The following is a 19096-nucleotide window of genomic DNA, read 5'->3' as shown; positions in this document are numbered from 1 at the left end:
CTTATTGTGTTCACTCAGGACCAGTCCTAGCCTGGTCAGATGCGTACACGAACTGATGAAGCCTCTTGGATGAGAGGTGAAACGTCTTCCCAGACAAATAACCTAGTCCAGTTGTTTTCGATTTGAAAAAACTCCTTTAGGATACTATGACCTGGACAAATGAGAATATACACAGGCTCATTGTGTTCACTATTTTGTTCGCTTATTGCACCATAGAGCTTCACTGTGTGTAGCTCCAGTCAAAACCTATTTAAATACATCTTTTCATAAAGCCCTTCTCTTGTGACCAATGATAATCACTCTCTGATACAGCAGGTACAGATGAGATGGCAGCTTTTCTAAGTATTATTATTATATATTAGGAAACATTCCTGCACAACTTGCCTAAGGGTTTTCACTAATTAAATAATGAATTATTAACTCAGGCTGGAGGTGGGCGGAGCTGTGTTGGGAATTCTGTTAAAAACTCATCAAACTACATGCACCAATAAGAGAGATTAAGGTGTGAATCGTCCCGCCCAGACAGGTGCAGCAAAGCTAACTGGAGAATGAGGGAGATGTCAGTCGAGCAATCAAGTGAAACAGCTCGGTCGTGTCTCAACTGAAGGGATTGATGTTCCCTAACCATCCATTTAACAGACTCACTGAATCACTTGGTGAATAAACTGTTGCATGACGCAGTGCAGTAGCTCTTATGGAACAAGTGCAACATAAGTCTAAGGAGCATTTGTGACACTGATGGGGAGTTATTGGGAAAATACTGCTTCCCTATATTCTCTGTGGACCATGCAGCATATAAATATATTTTATTATTTTATTTAGTAAGTGCCTTCACTGCAGCTTTTTAAAATAAGACATAGTTTAGATAAATAAGTGGCCACTTTTCCTCTTTTCCCCTCACTATTGATAATATAAGTCAATTGATGAAGATAATACTAATGAAGTAGAACAATAGAAATATTTGATATGTTCAAATTTTGACACAAACAAATTCCTAAAGATTTCAGCAACTTTATGTTTCCTGTTTGTGTAATATGTATAAAAAATTATACATTTATATATTACATTAGTATCAGTTTTTTCCCTCCATATAATATCTGGCTCACTTTAACGGTTGGCTCCCCTTTTTCTTTGATCACCTTCTTTGCTTTGACATATAGTTGGAAGAGTATGACCAGGAATATATTGCTAATTAACTCCCTATACTCTCAATGACAACCATGTGTATAACGCAACAAGTTTTAGACTAATGCAATTACTGCTTTTCCACATATTGTAAAATAGAAGAATAGAGCGAACAGTTGTTGAATTAATTGAAAATGTTCTTCCAGTGTTGACTGCATTCAGCTGTGTGTAGTGTAACACTCATTTGGCCTGATGGGCTGCACGAAACCACAGACATCCTGCTTTACAAGCTGAAATTCATACATTGGCAAATAGTATAAAACCGATTTTTGATATGATGCCCACCTCTAATTGGATGGAAAGGGAAGTGCAGGGAGAGGAAACCGTTCAGGTGAGAGATTGGGGAGATTCGAGAGAAAAAACAAAATAACAATCGCATCAAAATACAATGACAGAAGTTATTTTAAACTCGTCATGTTACTGTAGTTTGATAAATAACTTGTTAGATGTTGGGCTTTGTAATGATTTACAGCTCTTCAGAGAAGCAGGCAACATCAAAATGAAGTCTTTCACCATCATCAATAATTTCATCACACCTGATTCTAATAACCCTGAACGCTATTAGTCAAATTGGAATGTCAATACCGACTTCCTCAGCACTGTTGTTGTAATATGTGTTTTAACCAATGGAGGGCAGTATGACTATGATGACAAGCATCGTCACAAAGGCTGGAGCCCAAATAAGCTCTGTTCAACACCTTCAGATGCTGGCGTATGGGGGGATGTAGTGCGTGATATATAGGCTACACAACATGGTGAATTTTGTACCTTCTGTCATTTAGATGTGACACTTTAACAAGTTCAGACACTTGTGATTATAACTGATGAATGACGAGGGAGGGAAAATTAAGTTTAATTCAAAAAAAAAAAAGAGGGACAACATTTTTTGATTTATTGCCATAGTAGTAAGCACTCAGGTTTTTGTCATAACGTACCTTTTTCTTTGTATTTAACTCCTCCACTGAACCAAAGTCCAATGGCTCAAAAGTTGTCACCCTTTCACTTTATACAGCACCATTCTCTGGTGTGGTCAATCTATACTAACTGATTTTCACTGATACTATAGATCATTTTCTCTTTATAAAGTTGATGGATCAATAATATTCAAGAAAAGAATCTTATAGATTGAAACGTGGACATTTGTCCATTAAAACGTTTTAAAATCAGAAAATTTTTTGAACGGCTCATTTAGTTATTTTTCTCCTGTTTCTTGTTTTTTTTTGTCTTACCTTGTACAACTATTCTGCCTCTGGAAATAAACATCACCAATGTTTTCCTGGTAATCAATGTTTAATCTTTTTGTGTGTTTTTTTTTTTTTCTTCATTCAACCACATTGCGTTTCAAGCAGTCTTTGAAGAGCAGCGCCGGAGCCTGGGGACGGTTTGGGGTGAACTAAGCCTGGACGGCAGAAAGCACCTGAGAGCGTTCCTCAAACCCGGGGGTAAGACCCACAACATGACCTCTGCAGTCAGAGCAAAGACACAAAGAAACACAGACTTTTGCAGAGATTACTAAGATACAAAGAGGAACTTGTCTGGCCCTCTTTGCGCACCATTGTGCTGGAGTAATTTTCTTAATTGTGTTTCATGTAGTCAGTGATTTAGAAATGGGTTTTGACTGTATTAATTCTTGTTGTCAGCTCCATTCCTCTGTGTGCAGTGATTTTTATATCCTCATAAAGGTTTTGTTTAATCATCACTTTTTCGCAACCAATAAAGTTCTCAATTTTATTTTCTTCCCTGATTACTAATTTACTGTAAAATAGCAATATAGCTTCCCTCCTTATGCACACTCATACTGTTATTACTGTACCTCTTCTTCCTCTGCATTTCTCTGAAGAGCTACAGCAAACAGCTGCCTGATTAATAAGTTAAGTCCTCTAAATATGGCTCAGAGTCATGTATCTTTAAAAACTACTTAATAATGGTAATCAAGATTATCAACAACATACCAATTACATCTTTACACTTTCCTCTCTTAATTATGTATAGTTCTCCTTCACCGTGGATAAAAGGGCTGCTTTCTCGGTCTCAGGTGGATTGTTCATCTTAAGTGTTTATGATGGTGTATTTGTATCACAGCTAAGCTACACTCCCTTAAAGTGGCAGTGAGCTAAAAGAGGCCTGTGCCTTTTCCGTGTGTGAATCAACCACAATGGAGAGGTTCCTATGTTTTATTTATTGATATGTTTTAGTGGGGGAAGACCTAGCATTCATTATCATAAAGGCCTCTAGACATCAAGTCGCACACACAAAAAGACCCAGCCATTTCACAGTCTCACGCGCGCACAGATCAACACGAGAGGAGCAGGCCGCTTTGCTGTAGCGTCTCCTCGCCAGCAACCATTGGTAGCTTCAGTGACAGAAGCTGACAATGTCAAAGTATCTTTGTCTCTCGCACATAAACTGTCCCTGAAGCTGTCGCTGTGAGAAAGATGTAAAACACAGGCTTTTTTTTTTCTTCATGGGGGGAAGTTGTTTTCATTCCCCCCTTCTAGTTTTTTTTTAAATATGTCATATCTCTTCTGTCAGGGCCCTGGGGCGCCTGGTAGTGCTCATGCTAGAGGAGGAGGAGTGTAAGCATCCGCAAACCCAGCGGAGTCTGACCATATTGTACCTGCGCTCGTCTTTATCTCGCTTATTTTGTCAAAAGCTCAAAGCCATGAATTTCAGACAGCTGTGTTGTCATCTGATCTGTGTGTGTGTGTGTGTGTGTGTGTGTGTGTGTGTGTGTGTGTGTGTGTATGTGTCTGTGTGTGTGTGTGTGTGTATGTGTAAAGGAAGACAGCCAGTAGGAGCAGATGTGGGGGAAAGAGTCAGTAAAAACTCAATATGAACCCTGCAGAGGCCTTCCTCTCTCTGTTCAATTATTTAGAGTCAAAGAAAAGAGGTAAGAGTAACATATTTCCTCAGAAGCCACTGTGTTCGGCGGGAATGAATAACATATTTATCTAGTCTCATCTTTGCCAAATAGCCGGAAATGGAAACAAATACCTTCAATTGGATTCTTGGCCCTGGTGATTTCCTTGAGCTGCTGCTGTGTGTACTCATGCAGTCATATTGAAAAATTCCTCAGGACCAAAAATTATGGAAGTGCTGACACGCAGAATTTTTCATGGTATCTAGATGTACACTTGGCAGTTTCAGGCAAAGCTTATCTGCTCCCGTCTCATGTGATGGGAGAGAGAGAGAGAGAGAGAAAGAGAGAGAGAGAGAGCAAAAGCAGGAAAAAAGTGCCCACCTATTTAATTTGATTAGAGATTAGAAGAGGAAAAGAGTCACATTTCCTCCCTGGCACGTCTCTACTTGGCGCACTCTGACACCTGATTTTATAAAGAGATGTCACAGCCAAGCACCACGGTAATGCCTGTAATTACTCTGAACTCAAATAAATAAATAAATTTGCTTTTCTTTGTGAGAGTCTGACAGGTTTTCCAACATCCTTGACTGGAAGAATTGCAGTGTGTGTGCATGTAGGCGTGTACTTTTTTGTGGCTGTGTATTTGGAAGTGTGTCTTTGTGTGGGTGTGTGCTTGTGTTTACATATAGTGAGGCACTTGTAAAGGAGAAATTCAGACAGGATGAAATTTTGACAGCTACAGTATAGCTTGTTTTCCCCTCTCTTCTTTTTATGACTGTGATAATCTCTGCTCAGCCACGCGCACTGAAGGCAAACCTTCGTTTGAGACTGATAAGGTTCGAGGTGCAGCTTTGTAAATAATAAGGTTAGAGTTTCTACACAGTTGCTAGTGCCGCGGCTGATCTCGCTCCTATTAGTGACAATTGGCTGTGACCTCACCTGCTCACCCATGCTGTCATCACTGAGGGTGTATCTACAGCAGCAGCAGCAGGCGATTAGATCATCCACTCTGGTCATAGAAGGAGACATCCAGACAAACGTTGCTCTGCTGAACCAAAGGAGGTCTGATGCATGTTGTCATGAAGGCTGGCTCCTTGACTTTTGATTTTGTTCAACTGCAAAAACTGTTTCATATTTTCTCTTTTATGGAAAATAAAACCCAGGCTCTCAAAAGCTCACGACGCAACCATCCTGTTAACACACACAGTACAGGTGTGTGCTGCCTTTGTGATGCATACCGTCATAGATGTATGACCCTTCATTGGTTAGCAATCACTACAATTCTTATAAGGCACTGTACATTGAAAGTTGGTTCAATATTGCTCCATTTAAATGTATGATAAAAATACATTTTTTACAATTTATTGCAGTTTTTAATGTATTCAACACCCGTGACCAGAAGCGCAATAGCTAATGGATGGATGGAATTTAATGTGATTCAATACACCACTATCAAAGGCTTCAAAAATGACCACAGTTTAATCAACATCTCTTTGACACACTATCAAGCTTCACAATGATAAGATTTATTGCAAGTCTGTTGTATTAGATCACACTCCACAGCGCTCTCAGATGAGATCAGCTCTTCATCAACACAATCTGTCATTCCATTTGAATTGATCTTATACTGGATGTTATGCAACACTATTGTTTCCATAAGAGTCTACAGTTACAGTTATTTTCCCATACAACTGAACTGTCAATATTTCTGTTAGTTGGGTCAAGTTGCATTATACCATTGGAAGTGGCAGAAGATGTTCCAGCCATTCATCGATTACTTACTTACTCAGCTGTTTCAACCATTTAGCCATTACTTTTAACTTTCACTTTCAGCTGTTTAACCATTAGGCTACTTCTAGCTAACTACTTTAACCATTTCCATTACTTTCAGCTAACTATTCCAATTATCCATTACTTTTACGCTAGCCTGCGCTCAGCTGTAAATACATTACGTATAGCTAACTATTTATCCATCACTTTTACGTGTCTCTTTGAACTTTAGCCTACTTTCATTAGCCTCTACTTCTAACAGTTTCAGTTCTTCTGTTCACTTGCTAACTAACGCTAGTTTTCACGTACTCTCACTTGCAACCGTGGTGTTAAACTAATTTACATGTACCCCCTGACAACAGCAGAAGTCCCCCCCTGGGGCAATAGCAAACCCTGGCTGAGAATCACCACATTACAACTATCCAGTGTACCTAATAAACTGGTCATTCAGTGTCTGTATCCATATATCCATTGCTAAGAGGCAGCGTGTTCATGCTTTAACATGACTTTAAGCTGCAGGAGAGCGACTGTGGCACGACTTCTTTAAAGAGCTTCTTTAAAGTATAATAAGTTATTATTATAACACTGTTGATATCATGCAGAAGACTCTTGTGAATGTTTGCTTTGACAGAGAAAGAAAAATAACTTTGCTTCCCTGTGGTGCTTGTTGTTAGGGCTACTGTTTTATTGATGAGATAACTCACCAGGAAGTGAGCTGAGTTTTGAAAGGATCAGTTCTGTAAAGAGGACATAGTCAGGATGCAGAGAGCAGATAATTACAGAAATATCTTAAACTGAATCGCAATCCATCTTTCTCCCTCACCTTCCTATCAAACCCTCTCGTCTCCTCTATGCTGACTTAGAGACATGCTGATATTCAAGGCCTTCACGAGCCTCCATCCTCCTGTTTCTCTGGTCAATGAGCGACAATCAGCAGTTCCTCATACAGCTTGGCAACAGATATCCTCATGCTCACAACGCCTCTATATCCCACGAGTCCCTCTGTACGCCACAGCAGTGCCAAGCAGTCACACCTCTCTGGCGAAGCAGATGTTCAGGATGCTCTTTACTGCCATGATCAGGGATTCACATGTACTAACTGAAACTAGCCCTTTTTCCCCGACGAAGCCCTACCATATAAATTATAGATGGTGAAACAATCTTTAAACATGTTCATTAAAGACAACGCTTTCTTAAAAAAAAATCAGCTCATAAATATTTCTTTCAAGCAAATCTCAATACAACTCCCCCCTCCCCTCCCCTTTCTGTATTCTCTTTTCCCAGTCAACTGGTTTGGTGCGGGGAAAGAGAGAGACAGTGCCTCAGCAACCTTGACTGGAGAGAAGCAGGAGTCACATGCGTGACTGGATCGACTTCGCCTGTGATGGCTGTTAGCTAGCTTTCCTCCAGAAGCAGAGCTGCCTGCCTGCCTGCCTGCTGATGTGCTATTACTCGCTCTGGAAGAGATGCTTGTGTGGAGGATGACACATTATTATCCTTTAATCTCGGTCTCAGCTTGTTGAGCATCAAATTGAAATATCCTGAACAGATGTAAAAACACATGTGAGCCTGGGCGCACAAGCTGTGCTGCGCTTTGTTTCATCTATCCGTGATGTGAGCCTTAAGGAGAAGCTTTTTAAAATTTCATCACTATTCAAAAGGATAATTAATACGTACCCCCAGGCTTTGATTATGCGATACCCAGTGTGTAGTGCTGGTGTTGCCATAATGAGCCACTCATCAGTGCTCTGCCTGTACCTCCCCAACAAACATACAGTTTGCATAAGGTACTTAAGATTCTGCTAAGGTACCACCATGCCTGTGTGTGTGTGTGTGTGTGTGTGTGTGTGTGTGTGTGTGTGCTTAAACGTGTATGCACCTGCGTATATTTATATGTGTGTGTGCATGGGAGGTGTGAATACCCTTCTAATTTGCAGTACAATGCTATAGGTTAGATCACACTGGTTGTTGCAGTTTGTTTACAAGTGGACCCCTGTCAGATTGTCAGCAGATAGCTCGGCTCTTTCTAGAAAGCCTGCTGGTGCCTACACCTACACACCCCTCCCTCACACACACAGACACACACGCACACACGCACGCACACACGCTCCCTCTCCCAACCTCATTCCGAGCCTAAAAGCTGGCAAGGAGAGGGTGGTTGTCAGTGAGTGGGTGCTGAGGTGTTGCAGCAGCAAGATGGACAGGCAGTTGAGGACTGACAGGCCATGGAATACGAAGGGGAATATTGGGAGTTCACACATAATGAGACCTGTCAATTTGAATGCCTCAAGGCTAAACAGTGAGCAGGCCGTGGCTGACGACTGAGGCAGCCATTTCTCCTCAGGAAAAATATTTCAGGGTAATCTCTCACCCTTGACCCTGACCAGTCTCTAAACAACACTGTTACTGCAACAATTACTCTGTCATTGTAATGATGTAACCACCATTTTCTGAATGGTAAAACACGCCAAAAATGACACCGCTGAGAATACAGAACCGTCTGTTATGTATGACTTGCTTGTTTCAAGGGTTTGTACCAACAATCAGTTAATGTCAGCTTAAAAAATCTTTCTTCCGATGTATCAAACCCTACCCAGAATCCACTTGTGTCGTGCATCTGCCTGACAGATAACAGGACATCACTGTCACATGGTCGGGGTCTCCTCTGAATTCCTATTCCATATACAATGTGTTGCTTTTACTTAGAGATATTCAGGTATCCTGGTCCAAAGTAGTGAGGTATATGGGGAATTGTGAGTGTCATCAGAGATTTGCCCAGGGCCTCAGATAGCCTGTGATGGTGCTTTACCCTGTTAGGAATTTAGCATGTTCACCCAGCGCTGAAGTGACACGCGAGAGGGGTTCTGGGACCTGCTGACAGCAGACGGACCTGCGCAACTTCTCTGTCCTTAAATCCAATTCCATGCTTGACACCAAGCGGAATTAGCTTTGGACAGGTGAGTGATAAGTTCCCTGGGTGCTTTTGCCAAATAGATCTAAGCCGTCTTACAGAGCAGTGGCGCCACGGGTTTCAGATATTAAGTTGTTCTCGCAGGAGCAAATTGAGCTATAGACTATATGGTAATCACAATCAGTGTTAAGGATCTCTTAGATAAAGCAGACAGGCATCTGTGTCTATTAAAAGAGATGATCTTATCAATTACTAATCAATAGTTCTCCTGCAGCTTAAAGCGGATAAAATATACATTTGCCCCTGTAGAGTATAGTGCTGAGAAAATCATTACGTTTGGCCATGCTGCTTGTTTTCAGGCTTACTGCCTTATTGACTTGTGTAAATGATCATTCACCAGGGAGAAGGTTGGATTTTGAAAGGATAAATAATGAAAGAGGAAAAAAGATAATTTAACTAACATATAATCGTGATTATCACGGTTATTTTTCCCTCTTTCTCCTTCCCCCTCCTCTGCTTTTTCTCTCACCTTCCCATTACCCCCCTCTCTCCTTCACTCCATAACTTTGAGTGACAATCATGGTGATACTCAAGGCCTTCCAAGCCCCTCTCCCTCTCTCCCTTCATCCCCAGGTCTCTCTGGTCAATGGGTGTCAATCAGAGCTTGGCCCTCACGCAGATTGGCAACAAGTATCCTCGTGCTCGCGAAACAATTATGACTGGGCTGCAGTGAAAATGGATTCCCGCGTTGACTCTCCACACTGCGCTCCTCTTCTCCCGGCCGACGGGGTCCTGCCATGGGAAGCAATTATCGCTAGATGCCAGCTGACAGCCCGATTCCATTGCCAGTGCGATCAGCCCTCATCCTCAGGCTTTCTCTAGGCAAATAGCATCCTCAACACTCAAATCAAACCTCTTTCCAACCATTGGTTTCTATCAGAGAAATAGACGGCTCCCTTTGTTCCCCTGGACAGTGCAGTGGGAATAAGGAGAATACAGAGGCAGACAATAAAGAGGTGTTTTGATTTCGCAAGCACTCAACACAAACTGCTCCATCTCCCCAGTGTCCAGCCCTGAGAGAAGCCTTTGCAAACATGGTAAGGAAGAGGTGGAGGGTGGTGGACACTGACCTGCGTTGTAGACTGAGGAAGCAAGAAGAGTTTAATGAGTGCACATCAAACTGATGGAGTGGCACATAGAGTGATGACTTATATTAAAGGCTCGCTCTGCCCTCTGGATGCACTTTTGCATTTATTTTTCCTGGCATCAGTCTACTTGTCTAATGTTTTTCAAATAAAAAATCATTTTGAGACATGCTGATGGACTTACCCAAATAAAGTCAGTATTTCTTTAGAAGAAAATTTGGCACCGGTTTCATCGACATTTCAGTCAATTAATATTATCAGGAAATCAAAAAGGCAAATACTGAATTTAGATTTTTTTTTAAAAGAAGACAAATTTAGTGTCAAGATTACTGATTACTGAGGACAAACTTAATTGCCATATGAGAATTTTAAAGGCTCACTCTGATCCCAAACACTAATTAATTGCCAATTAATCGCTAATTGGTGTAAAAACCTCTTGAAGAACAATAAGTGAGATTCTTTTGAAACTGAAGCCTGGATATTCTCAGGGAAAATGGGTTAAGATTGATGTGATGGCTTAAGAAGATGTGTGTAAGATGAATGAGCCTAAATTAACGTAAATGGTACAATTAATCGTTATAAAAGTCAAACAGTCATCTGCCACTTTGCTTATTAATTGAATAAACACATCAAGGCAAAGTTCAGTCAATCCTTTAATCACTTTAATTAATGCACATTGTTCTATTTTCCTCTCCCTCTCTCTTTCTCTAGCTCACTCTTTCCCTCTCCCTGTGTACCTATATTTGTGAAATAATAAATAAATTAGAATACACACTGCCACCAACTAATTATCATGCAAATAAAGCAGCAACAAAGCATAGTGGGACTGTTAATCTGTGCCAGATCACGGGTGAAATTCCCCAACGTGCTCAGAGATGTCCACCGTGCAATTAGAGAGAAGAGTGGCTTGGGATGGGGTATGAGAGGAGAAGAAAGAGCAGCACTAAAGGACGGGAATGGCTGTCACTTATTCACTGTCAAATTAATTCTGTCCTCTCTCCGTTTTGCCTTTGTCTGTGGAAAAGTGGCCGCAGTGTCTCCTTGTTATTTTGTCCTCTGTCTTTCTCTATGTCCATGGAAATGCTCTGCAAACACTGAAAGCCTAAAGCCCCATAAAGGTTGCGATGTTCAGTGCACTCCTCAATACAAAAGTACTGGATGAAGGAACCAAACATTTTGGTATTCAAAGGTGTTAAATCCAAGTATTAGAGCGAAAAATATAAATGTTATCCTGTGGTGTGCTCCAGAGGTAAAGCCACAGGGCCATTACAGTCAACGTTATTGAGTTCAGCAAATCTCATGGCAGTCAGCCTGATACTGTAGATTATAGGACTTCACCAAAGAAATTATTTGCTGCTTATGCTAGCATGTATATGAAGTGATATCTTCACTGATTATAGAAAATATCGTATTTATTATTTTTAATTGCTCAGGGAAATGGATGGATCGGATTTAGAAAATAAAAATAAAAATGGAACATCTTTTCATCATTTTTTAAAGATTTACATATTCAGTAAGAACAAATTGGCAACAGATAAATTGAGGATGTCAGAAAGCATTGAGAGACAGACTAACCCATTGTTAGCTTTGTTGGCTTTGCTTATGTCCATGTTCTTATCATCATCTGATGTGTATCATTTTACATAACATTTCCTGAACAGTCCATGCTCCAAGCAACAAACAATGGTTTTGGCTGGATTGCACCACTGTCAGTACATTGGTATCCAAGGAATTACACAAGTTCCAAATTTAACCTCTAAATGCATCATTTGTAGCTGCCCTTTACAACGACAAATAAAGGCATTTTCTTATCTGACACACATATCACCAGGATAGTGTAATTTATCAGTGCATTCAAAACCAAAACCCAAGACCTACAAATTACCTTTACAAAAATAAAGCTGTTTCTGAAAGTGACCGTCCAGATTTTTTTGTCTAAAAAGGCCTCTGCTAAAGAAAGTGATAAAACTAGAGCACAAGCAGACTGACCATGAAGATTACTGGCTCCAAATCTGGTCGGCCGGTGGACTGTCAAAACACCCATAAAACATAAAGTATTTACCAGCTCCATCAGTGTCATTCATGCAACCAGTCCCAGCGAAGTCAAAGACTGAATTTCTTTCCCAGTCTGAACATGGAGCTATTACTGGTCTGGCTTTACCCAGACAAATAACCCTATGAGCTGCTAGAGGGCTCCAGTTTGACTCAGAACTGCCTTTTCTTTTCCTCGATGTTTAAGTAACTGACGGCTACATAATGTTACATGTGTCTTTTCATTTGTGACTGGCGAGAGAATGCATGATAATGTTAGCTAACTTGCTGTTACCAATATTATGGATGTGTTCAGCAATTCTAGGTATCACTAGCTGTCTCACTGCCAGCATTGCTGTGCAGCATATCACGGCAATGCTAGCATGGGCTAATGTTAGTGGCTAGATTGTTTTTTTATTGGCTGTGGTGTACACAGGGTAACTTTATTTAGCTGTGCTTCTTGTTGTGTTGTGTGAACCCTAAAGGTCAGGGGACACTCACTGTGGTTACAAGAAAACAACATTGACTGTTGGCAGGAAACGTGAAGGGAACAGTTGTCTCTAATGTCAAAGTCAAACTTTGTGCCTCTATAACAACATCAGACTATTCTTGCACAACAGTTCTAATTCCTGTAGCCACTAGAAGGCCTTATCACTTGAATGTAAACAAATGTCATTTTTTGGCTGTTATCGGGTATTCTGCACCTCCCAATGTAGTGTTCCCTCTATCTATAAGGGGAAATGTAAGGGTATAGAGTTCAGGATGGTGAATAGGCATGCAGCATGCTTGATGTGATATCGGAGACTGCAGTCCCTGAGCTTAACCATGTCTTTTTGTTGCCTAACCTCAACCATACCAGATCCTATGCACAGAATCTTAAAAACCACTGCTAATGGATGAAAAAAAAACTTTGTCATTGAATGTAGACCTGTGTTTTCCAGAATCATTCAAATTTCTGACTTTATGGCTGTTAGATAATATCCAACACATCCATTGCAATATTCATGCAGGGATTGACAAGGTCAGAGCCTAGACGCCAAATATCAGCTCTGCATACTTTTGACTTGCATAATAAATCTGTTCCACATGAGTCGGCTGACTGAACTAAATGCATCCTCTATAATCCCCTTAACCAACATCTTAAATTGGACAAAGCAACCCAAAGAGCGATTTGTAGCTGATAGTTTGTGCAGTACAAGAACTGCAGTGCAGTATTCTTTGTTCTTTGTTTATGAAGCCCCTCACAGATTAAACACAGTCAGACACATACACCAAATGCATCACCTGCTGTGTCAAATCAATTGCACTTTTTGAGTGTGTCTTCAACTTTCAGACATTAACCTACTTTAGAAAACTTAAATTCTCACAGGTAATTACTTCCATAGACTACCCTCACACAAAGGCAGTGATAATCCGATAAAATAAGCTGCAAAGAGGACCTTGTTTAAAAATTCAGACCCCGTCTTGATTCATCCCTGGTGAATTGAAAGCACACATCAAGGGTGCTCTACTCAGAGAATTAAAATCAAAGACAAGAACCAATCAGATGCTCCCCCTTTTTTTTTCAGTGGCAATGTAGGGTAAATACGCCACAAAATAAGAAAACAAACAAGAGCAAAAGTGCCTTATTATCAGCAGCCACATTATCATAACGACCTGATTTGCCTAAATCATGTCCTTATTAGGCCCAAAAGTCTCTCTGTCCCTTGTGGGTAATGAGAAGCCAGGCTGGGATTCTTCTCCCAGCTCTGACATGTCTTTTATTACTCTTACACTAAATGGAGGCAATGATGAACATTTCAATCGTGTGATTACTCGCTGTGTACCCTTGATGTCAGAGGGGAAAGTGGTGTGCCCTCTTTTAATATTTGATTGTTTTTTCTATGTAATTTGGTCCAATTCATCATTTGAGCCTTTCATTTGCTCGCTCTGTGACATTTGTCTAATGTGGATGTCCTGATTACTGGACTCTGATATTGTGTGAGCCTTTGATGTCCAATTTCTTCTTCTTCTTGTCCCAATTTTGGCCACAGCGAGTGCAGAAAACTTTCCCCTCACTCCATTCCAACTTTTGCCAATTTTGCAGAGAGCATATTTGCTGTGCCCTGCAAACGACACAGCTAAATTATTCACAAATTATTCACAAAATTACGATAAGGGAAAAGCTAAATAATCAAAATATTTGTTTTTAGCATGTTCAGATGTTTTAGAAACAGCTTGAATAGTTGGGAATGTATGCTTGAAAAACACATGAGCTATTCAAGCTTGCTGGGCACGGGAAGCTGTAAGCGGGCCATGCTCTCAGAGGAATCTGAAAGGACAGTATTGCCCAAAAACATGTATCACAACAATTAGAGTCATCCGGGGGACTGAGTCTGGGATGTAAACTGTCCATGAAATAATAAGCTGCTTGTCAAGCAGCCCATGTTTGACGTATCAGTGGCAGAGCAAAACAGTCTTGTTATAAACGCTGAAAACACAGCAAATTGGTATGTAAACAGCTATAAAATGCCAAGAAAATAATTTTTCCACATCGAAAGGGAAGAGGGATCAAACTCTTCAAATTATTCACTCCCTGTGTCTGTCTCCATCTGTTTTATTATTTCCCCACCCAAAAAAACATCAATTATAAGTTAGAAATGTGAGGGAATCACATTCATTATTTTCATTACACGCACCCACTAAATTGCATCAAGCTTATGAAATATTTCTTCCTCCTGTTCAAAGGCTTGTTAGAGCTTGTATTCAATTACAGCTGTGGCTGTAACATGCTGTCAGGTCTCTTTAGCCAATCATTAGTCAGGGACTATTCCTCGCTGCACAGTCGGCCCGGCAGAGTCGAACCAGCGAGCGAACGGCAGGCCTAATTGTTCTTCGGTGGCTAAAGGTCGACTAATGAACCAGGGGGCTGTCGAGGGCTGTTGGTGCGAGGGTGGCAGGGTGGCGGGGATGTGGGATGTGGGATGTGGGGTGGAGCAGGCTGAGGGCTGCTCTCAACACACAAAATTTGTAAAACTTTCCTCAGATCAAAGTAGGGAAAAGGCAGGGCATTTTAGGAATGCTGGGATAAATGTGTGCGAGGAAATCTCTTTCCTGTAAATTGCAGTCAAAAAAACAGACTATTATTTATTACTGTATATTCTGTTACAGCAAACACAAAATAATTAGTCCAATTAAAATGGATTATTTTCTCTTTACAGAGCCACAACCACAGATGATGTCCGACCAAGCCCAAACAGACTTAAAGTATTCCATACAGGTGAGCTCCCTCTGTCGCGCTCTCTCTCTTTTTCATACCTTTCTACAACACTGCAGCTCTGACCAAGGCACTTTATTCTGTATGACAGGGCAATGACGTGAGAATGGGCTGCAGTAACATGCGACTACCCTATGAGCCCTATTCTGGCAAAGAAACAAAGGGAAGCTTAAGTTAGCCGAGACAGTCACAATGCTGTTGATTCCCTTTAGGCTTCAGAGGACGGGTAGCATGTTGTGAGAACCTGCCATAGTTGTTTAAAACTGATGAGGCAGAACTACTGAACAGTACCTACAGCATCAACCCACTATCAGGGCAAGTCAAAGGACTGTAGAGGTTTTGATTTAAACTAATGACTGTGTGAATTGATTTGTGAAACAGCCGCCCAATTAAAGATTCTTTTGGATCAGCCTTTTTTTTTTTTAAATCCCAGAGGGTGATGTAAACACACACTATTAACTTATGTGATCAGAGGTGTTCACAGCACATTGTACGTGATCAGGGGTGTAGCCCAAAATTTTTGGGCCCTTTGCATATCAAGTTTCAGTGGCCCCCATTTCCCTTTATACACACAGTATACTACATCCACTCACCGGTGTTTGAAAATAACTGAATAAAATTTTCATCAAACCACATTTTAAAATTGCAGATGAAAACAACTTTTAATTTCATGCTTCTCATCTGTTCCCATGTCAGGGCTCAGAGCCGATTGCACCAGTTACCTCTGCTGCCGAACGTGGTTTCTTTGCCGCCGGAGACAGCTCTTGGAGAATAAAGGAATGACGTTTGATGCTGAACTAGCAACGTTTCTTCTAAACTGGTAAGTAAACAGCTGTTAATGCTAACTTTGGCTATGTAGCTCCTTTAACCTTTGTCCAGCTGTGTTGTGTGTGCTTAAATTGAGATTAACATGTAGCTAAATTAAAACAGGTTGCAGCACACAAACTAGTTCTTGTATAATTGAACTGACTAACAAAATTAATGTTAGCTTATGTATCAACTGAAAATGCAGAGCGGACACATCAATTGCCTGACCTCGGTTAGGGCTAAAACACTCTCTCAATAAAATATAGTAGCTAACATGAACATATTGCCAGGCTGAAATAAAATGAAACAAAATGGCAACTCTGATTTCCAGAATAAATAAGTGCAGTTATATCATGTTTTTCTGTTGTGTTTCCAGGGTTACCACTGAGCAGAACGTAGGCGTTTTCTTTTAAAAATGGTTACTAAGGGTTACCAGGGGCCACAACCACAAAAATGTTTTTTGTAAGTCATTCATGGCAAAACAGCTATAAAAATTGTCAGAATTAATCCAGTGTGCTAACAGCTCATTTAAGCTTGTATGAAAATGCTCGCTTTGCTACACAAATATGGATCAAAGTGTGCATCTTTGTCAGGTGTATATTTTTCCCCATTTACCCAGAGAGTAGCCCGAATAACAGGACTCGCTGTGAGTTTGACTATGTCACTGTATTTCATCAGAATACCCTAGACTCACCATCAGTCTGAACCAGTTCAAATAGCTCAACTCAATCTCTCAGCAGCCGATGCAGAGGCATGAGGCCTAATAAGCACATGCTAAATGTGATAAGCTGCTTTGTAGCTGCGTTTTGCCTGTTTTTTGGGTTTTTTTTTCACCATTCTTTTCTTCCACCCTGGTGATTTATTCACTCCAGGCGATGTGCGCTTTGTGTTCAGCACAGACTTATACACACCACAGAGCAGTGCAAATAGATTTCTGTCTCAATTGGTCCCTCGGTGTCACAGTGGAAAGATACTTGGACAGAAGACAGGGTGAAAAGGGATTTTTATGTTAGAAATATTCAAGTGCTAATTCACAGTGTGCACTCTGAGGAGGTTGAGTTTAGTATTTTTAAGAGGCCCCTGTTGGAAACTGTGACTGGAGGCTGAATCCAAAGCACAGCGCAGCTCAGCACCACTCATGAAAATTCATTCACAAGTACCTGTGCAGAGGTCAAACCAAAGTTTGGGAAGTGTTGCCAAAACATCTCCCACACGAAAGCCATTTTAGTCATAGGCGAAAGAGATAGGTGCCATTTGGTTTTCATTACAGTCTTTAAGACGAGACATAAATGGAAAATGTATCTCCTGATGGTTGAAAAAAAAATCTTATATTAATGTATGTGTGCGTCTGTGTGTGTGCATGTGTTTTTTTATGTATGCAAGTGCTCACATCTCACTTGTGCAATTCTGAGCGCATGAAGACAATGAGCCACTTATGAGTACAGCACTCTGGCGTCTCTGTCCTTCTTACCAAGGGGCACTTTGACCAGCTGGTGGATCGCACAGCCAAAGAGATGAAAAGCAACTCTCTGCAACTCGCCGGAGTGGTAGTGATGGAACCTTTTAAGAGCAGAATTGCTCCAGTGAGTGAAAACATGGCCAACACTCTGATGGCTGATGTCATATCCCAGCTGTTACCTCAATCAGAACAGGTCCCACCACGACTAAGTGAGTCTCAGCGCGACGCATTCCGAGCAACGCGCAGTTGCTCGATAAAGCGCGGAGAGCTTTTTGAAGCGCCATGTCTCCACTTGTGCTCTTGTGACCCTGCTGCCAGCTACCAGGTCTCCAAAGGCCTGCTGGTTAAAAAGAGCCAGGCTCAATCAGCACATGCTTAGACTGGTGATGACTCCCCTCCCCTTGTTGCTGTTAGTCTATCAGTGTTCCCTTGTATTGCCCTCCATTTTCCGTCCTCCATAACAGACGGCACTCCCATGCAGCTGTTGAGAGGTTGTCCCTGATGTCATCTTAATAGTGCCCTGCCCCCTCTGTTTAGCAACCATCTTTCAGCATGTGTACCTAAGCATTTTTGTTTGATGACATCTTCTTTGTGGTTTTCACAGTTCAGGCCGCTGATTGACCCCCTGTCCTTTCTGCTGGCACCACTATGTGGAATGTTGATTGTGCAGTGTATTGTGTTATAATGGCACGAGGGAGTGAGAGTCCACGTCGGAGAAGTGAGTTTGCTGTTTTCTTATGTCAACAGCCATTTTAACCTTCTTCTCACCGAGAAGGGCACCACATGGCCAAGCGCACACATGGAAAGCACAAGCAGTTATTCAGTTTTGACAACCGGTGCCAGCCGAGACCTCAGCCTGACTGTCAGTGTGTGTGTTTGCAAGTGTGTGTGTGAAAGTCTATGAATGTTTTTGTCTGAGGTTTCCAGAGAGACTACCGGAGCAGAATGGCCAAACACCAGGTATACTCTCTTTCTTTCTCGCCCAGGGCAAGGTAAGACATGTTAGCATTCATAGACACAAAGCACTGGAGGCCAACTAGCTGAAAACAGGAAGGAGAAGTGGACAAATGACATGCACAGCAGAGTGAACCTCATTCGGGGTCAGGGCAGAGGGACAAGGAGGTGGAAGACTGGGGAATATGGATGAGTAATACAGAGTAACATTAGTTTGTGAATACGTCTCAGTGTGCATTGCGGGGCTCAGAGCTTGTTGTTTCACTGTTAAATGAGTGGCATTGTTGTTTTTCGGTGTCATCAAGTATTCAGCACTAACACTCGATGGAGTGTCACGTCAGAGATAGAGTTAAGAGAGAAAAAAAAGAAGAAAACAGAGAGCAAGACAGAGCGAGAGAACTCCTGTCAGTGCTGACTTGATTAGGTATCACAATCTAACAAAGCAGAGTTTACTTATTTACACTAACACTCCTCGACAGTTCCAGTAGATTCCTCCAACGTTGACTAATGCAACTGTGAAAAAAATATCAGAACCCCCAAAACAAGAGGAGACTCTATTATTATTTTAATTATGCTCTTTTTGTTTCATTTTCCCCAGCTGAAAGTCAGTAGAGGAGTGTGTGAGTGAGAGAACAAACGTGTGCCTAGCGTTAGGAAGCACCCCAGTGATTCTTCAGCAGGTACAAAAGCTGGCGTGTAGGAAATAGCTCTTATTAAA

General features: G+C 41.3%; 1 long non-coding RNA gene across 1 annotated transcript in view; it reads left to right on the top strand.

Annotated features, from left to right (window-relative positions):
- The first annotated feature begins 2537 nt into the window (after window positions 1-2537).
- The window catches only part of LOC130177524 (uncharacterized), a 64839-nt gene continuing 48280 nt past the window's right edge, over window positions 2538-19096 (top strand). The window contains exons 1-3 of the long non-coding RNA XR_008829030.1: window positions 2538-2627; window positions 15103-15161; window positions 15855-15978. This is a non-coding gene — a long non-coding RNA (uncharacterized LOC130177524). The remainder of the gene's footprint in view (window positions 2628-15102; window positions 15162-15854; window positions 15979-19096) is intronic.

This window comes from Seriola aureovittata, chromosome 11 (genome assembly GCF_021018895.1).
Source record: "Seriola aureovittata isolate HTS-2021-v1 ecotype China chromosome 11, ASM2101889v1, whole genome shotgun sequence".
Lineage (NCBI taxonomy): Eukaryota > Metazoa > Chordata > Actinopteri > Carangiformes > Carangidae > Seriola > Seriola aureovittata.
The sequence above is the reverse complement of the archived record's forward strand: the minus strand, read 5'-3'. Positions and strand labels throughout refer to the sequence as shown.